Raw genomic sequence first — 6,000 nt, forward strand, 5'->3', positions numbered from 1 at the left:
GCAACAGGGTGATCAAATTAAGATGCTACATTTGTACCTGTGTGTGTGGGGAGATCTCAAAAGAATGCTGCTGTTGGCAGCCTTGATAGAAATCACTAGGGGAAATACTGGTGAACATTGGACTCCACTTCTGTTCACACCCCCTTCAGGCTAACATCACAGAGGTATAACTCATGCCCATGCACTTAACGGACTAACACAATTGAATGACATTGGATATGCTGTACAGTTCAAGGCTTTTCTTTATTTTGACTATTTTCTACATTGTAGAATAATAATGAAGACATCAACGTTGTGAAATAGAAAGAGAGTAAGATAATGATGTAATTTACAGCAATGCAGCTCCGTTGATGTAGTGCTTCTCCAGTCAAAGCAGTAAGGGTGAGGAGGTCTAGAAATAGCCCGCGGTATTTACATTACTCTAAGTGCTGCGCTCCTCTCCTCAAGATGGAGGAAAGGAAAGGAAGGGGCCAGACATGTATTGTGTCTCCATTAGCCGGTATGAGAAATGGGATGGACCGGGAGACTCCACCCACTAGCCGACGCCCTTCTCCTCCTCCTTCCGGATTGGTGTGTGTGCATGTGTGTATGAGCACAATGTTGTTAGAGATGTACTGGGTTTTCCACAACAGAGGCATAAAAATAAGAGAGATAAAAGCAGCTACAGGCTAGTGGCTACCATCTTCTTTTCAACTCCGTGGCAACAGATTCACATGCAGACAATAAGACAGTGTGAGTAACAGGTGCTTCCATCTTGAATTAGGTATGGAGGATGTGGAATTGACTCAGCAGTATGGTTGGTGTCGATATAATCTATTTACATTGAAAGCCATCCGGCACTGTTACAAGGGCTAACTATTGCCTTCTGGCTGATTCCATTCGAGCTGCAGGTTAGTTACAGAGAGATCACACACACAAACAGACACGCACACACACAAACACAAACACACACACACAAACAGACACACACACACAAACACAAACACACACACACACACACACACACAAGAGCCTGACTGCCTGCCTCCCTCGGGTGCAGACAGAGTTTATTAACGCCAGTGCTGTCAGACAGGCACATAAATACTAGTAGTTATTACAGCACAGCTATAGCAGGGAATTAACCTGAACTAACGCTTTAGACTGGACATCGATACACCAGTTAATACTGCCAGAAATGCAGTATACTGGAAGGAGAGGAATATGATACATTTAGTACATAGACTAATATGATACATTTAGTACATAGACTAATATGATATATTTAGTACATAGACTAATATGATACATTTAGTACATAGACTAATATGATACATTTAGTACATAGACTAATATGATACATTTAGTACATAGACTAATATGATACAGTTAGTACATAGACTAATATGATACATTTAGTACATAGACTAATATGATACAGTTAGTACATAGACTAATATGATACAGTTAGTACATAGACTAATATGATACAGTTAGACTAGGTACATAGACTAATATGATCTGTGATAATGATGACTGAAACAAAACAATGATACAGTTAGTGAAACAAAACAATCAATACATGTGAAACAAAACAATCAATTTGTGAAACAAATCTCTATCTGTGAAACAAAATAATGATGAAACAAAACAATCAATACGATGTGAAACAAAACAATGTGAAACAAAACAATCAATACGATGTGAAACAAAAAACAATCAATACGATGTGAAACAAAAAACAATCAATACGATGTGAAACAAAACAATCAATACGATGTGATGTGAAACAAAAGAACAATCAATACGATGTGAAACAAAAGAACAATCAATACGATGTGAAACAAAACAATCAAACGATGTGAAACAAAAGAACAATCAATACGATGTGAAACAAAAAACAATCAATACGATGTGAAACAAAACAATCAATACGATGTGAAACAAAACAATCAATACGATGTGAAACAAAAAACAATCAATACGATGTGAAACAAAACAATCAATACGATGTGAAACAAAAGAACAATCAATACAATGCAATAAAAATCGAAATACAGCACAACACAAAATGTAAGAAAAGCAATTACATTCCTTGGCTACTAGGTCCTCAATCAAGACTTTAAATTGCCCGAGAGGCACCAGAACATCCAATTGTAATGAGTTTTGTAAATTATTCCAGCTGTAAGTTGCATTTTTAACTTCAAGCAGATGTACCTAATCCGGTGGAGACCCGAGGGACAACGAGTTAACCAACCCTGTGAACGGGTTTGGTAACTCATGTTTTTATACTTCACCCACGGAGTTAGGTAAGTCAAAAGCTTGTGTAGGAGAGCTTTGTAAAGAAAAGGGGAATAGTGAAGTGATCTAAGGGATGCATGTTAACCCCTTATCTCTGACTAGATGAATATCGTTAGTCCTGATTATGTGTAGACGAACACCTCTTGTTAGAATGAGGATGACCAGACCTCTACCTCTGATCCCAAAGAAAGGAAAGCCTTGATTAAATGTACAGGACAGGAGAGAGTAGAGGGTCAACAGACAAGACATCCATCCTCATCATGGATGTTACCCTTCAATCACTACAAGACCCCTGGTTAAAATGGCCTAAAACACAGCCTCAGAAATGGTTGTACTTGGTTCGTTCATTCAGTTCTCATGGTGCCAGTGTCATACTGGCAAGATGAAGCCTGAGGTGTACAATCAGTTATATGAGCCAGCCAGTCACTGGAGAGCTGGTGTGTGCATGCTGTGTGTGATGTATCGAAGGCTGTGTTTGTTTCTCCAGGCTGTCTCAGGCTGACAGCTCTCGTGCTAGACCTGAACCCTAAAGGAAGCCTGTCTGTCACAAGGTGAACCAGCCTTTTGTCTCACCATTCATCTGGAGAAAAACTCCATTTGTAAAATTCCCTCTACAATACTAATTTGAAGGCATCATGTCACCAGATATTATGACTTTATATCTTATCCCCTACATTACCTTTTCTTACCCAGAACACCCTGTGTCTGTGTATCATTCTGTCCACTTCCTGTTCGATGGGTCATGACATGTGAAGGCTCAAGGCTAACTGTTTAGCTGTTTGTATTTCCCTCTACGACACATTGATTGAGAGTTGGCCTCTTGCACACTGCACTAATATTAACCACTCATTGATTTCCTATCACTGACTCCCACACTGTGAGCTCCAGACCTGGAGGATGAGACAACCAACACACACCATGGCAGAGAGAGGTTCTGATGTGTCTGTTTAGCTCAAAACAAATATTTTGGCAAAAGCAACTTCTGACTGCTGGATTTATGTTGACTCTAAAGGACCTACTGATCCTTTTTTTTTTTTACAAGTGATGTATAAGTTATAGTAACTGTTCATTTAAATCTGCCATAAACCAATTGAATGAAAAATGTACAGGTAGACTAGTGGTTAGAGCATTGGGCCAGTAACTGAAAGGTTGCTGGATCGAATCCCCGAGCTGACAAGGTAAAAATCTGTCGTTATCCCCTGAACAAGGTAGTTAACACACTGTTCCCAGGTAGGCCATCATTGTAAATAAGAATTTGTTCTTAACTGACTTGCCTAGTTAAATAAAGGTTAAATAAAAAGTAACTGCCAAAATAGAGGACACACCAACATAAAGTGGAGTGGCTAATAGGTGCCCTGTCTTGATTCATTATCTGGGTGCTCTGCCATATGATGACCATGGCCTTTCTAGGGACTTTTTCCTAGCCACCGTGCTTCTACACCTGCATTGCTTGCTGTTTGGGGTTTTAGGCTGGATTTCTGTACAGCACTTTGAGATATCAGCTGATGTAAGAAGGGCTATATAAATACATTTGATTTGATTTGATATGATGACTTCAAATGAAAATCCCAAGAAAAATCCCAAGTTGAAAGTTGATAAACTGCGGCACTCCAACATTTTTTATAAAAGGACAAAAGGACGTCACCTCATTTCACCATTTTATTTGGGGCCGGGCAGGCTACCACGTCGGAGGTTACATCAGAGCATCAAGAGGTATGCCAGTTACATCAGAGCATCAAGAGGTATGCCAGTTACATCAGAGAATCAAGAGGTATGCCAGTTACATCAGAGCATCAAGAGGTATGCCAGTTACATCAGAGCATCAAGAGGTATGCTAGTTACATCAGAGCATCAAGAGGTATGCCAGTTACATCAGAGCATCAAGAGGGTATGCCAGTTATATCAGAGCATCAAGAGGGTATGCCAGTTACATCAGAGCAACAAGAGGTATGCCAGTTACATCAGAGAATCAAGAGGTATGCCAGTTACATCAGAGCATCAAGAGGTATGCCAGTTACATCAGAGCATCAAGAGGTATGCCAGTTACATCAGAGCATCAAGAGGTATGCCAGTTACATCAGAGCATCAAGAGGTATGCCAGTTACATCAGAGCATCAAGAGGTATGCCAGTTACATCAGAGCATCAAGAGGTATGCCAGTTACATCAGAGCATCAAAAGGTATGCCAGTTACATCAGAGCATCAAGAGGTATGCCAGTTACATCAGAGCATCAAGAGGTATGCCAGTTACATCAGAGCATCAAGAGGTATGCCAGTTACATCAGAGCATCAAGAGGTATGCCAGTTACATCAGAGCATCAAGAGGTATGCCAGTTACATCAGAGCATCAAGAGGTATGCCAGTTACATCAGAGAATCAAGAGGTATGCCAGTTACATCAGAGCATCAAGAGGTATGCCAGTTACATCAGAGCATCAAGAGGTATGCCAGTTACATCAGAGCATCAAGAGGTATGCCAGTTACATCAGAGAATCAAGAGGTATGCCAGTTACATCAGAGCATCAAGAGGTATGCCAGTTACATCAGAGCATCAAGAGGTATGCTAGTTACATCAGAGCATCAAGAGGTATGCCAGTTACATCAGAGCATCAAGAGGTATGCCAGTTACATCAGAGCATCAAGAGGTATGCCAGTTACATCAGAGCATCAAAGGTATGCCAGTTACATCAGAGCATCAAGAGGTATGCCAGTTACATCAGAGCATCAAGAGGTATGCCAGTTACATCAGAGCATCAAGAGGTATGCCAGTTACATCAGAGCATCAAGAGGTATGCCAGTTACATCAGAGCATCAAGAGGTATGCCAGTTACATCAGAGCATCAAGAGGTATGCCAGTTACATCAGAGAATCAAGAGGTATGCCAGTTACATCAGAGAATCAAGAGGTATGCCAGTTACATCAGAGCATCAAAAGGTATGCCAGTTACATCAGAGCATCAAGAGGTATGCCAGTTACATCAGAGCATCAAGAGGTATGCCAGTTACATCAGAGCATCAAGAGGTATGCCAGTTACATCAGAGCATCAAGAGGTATGCCAGTTACATCAGAGCATCAAGAGGTATGCCAGTTACATCAGAGCATCAAGAGGTATGCCAGTTACATCAGAGAATCAAGAGGTATGCCAGTTACATCAGAGCATCAAGAGGTATGCCAGTTACATCAGAGCATCAAGAGGTATGCCAGTTACATCAGAGCATCAAGAGGTATGCCAGTTACATCAGAGCATCAAGAGGTATGCCAAAGACAGTGTTTCTTATGCAAGTCTTTAGGTGATAGTTTCAGGCCTAGTGGTAATACCAATATTAGTCAATAGACAATTGTTACAATATATATACAAATACATAAACAAATGTACAAACACCAACATAAAGGGTCTTAATAGGACATTGGTCCACCATAAGCCAGAACAGCTTTAATGCACCTTGGCATAGATTCTACTGGTGTCTGGAACTCTACTGGAGGGATGTGACACCATTCTTACACCAGAAATTCCATCATTTGGTGTTTTGTTGATGGTGGTGGAAAACACAGTCTCAGGCTCCACTCCAGAATCTCCCAGAAGTGTTAAATTGGGTTGAGATGTGGTGACTGAAATACACACACTGAATCACTGAGATTTCTCCAAAATAACGAGCAACTGGGCATCTTTATACGTGACTCCCAGGAACTCAGGAACTACACCTGTATGGAAGCACCTGCTTCAA

Source organism: Oncorhynchus tshawytscha, linkage group LG26, assembly GCF_018296145.1.
Source record: "Oncorhynchus tshawytscha isolate Ot180627B linkage group LG26, Otsh_v2.0, whole genome shotgun sequence".
NCBI classification, from domain to species: domain Eukaryota; kingdom Metazoa; phylum Chordata; class Actinopteri; order Salmoniformes; family Salmonidae; genus Oncorhynchus; species Oncorhynchus tshawytscha.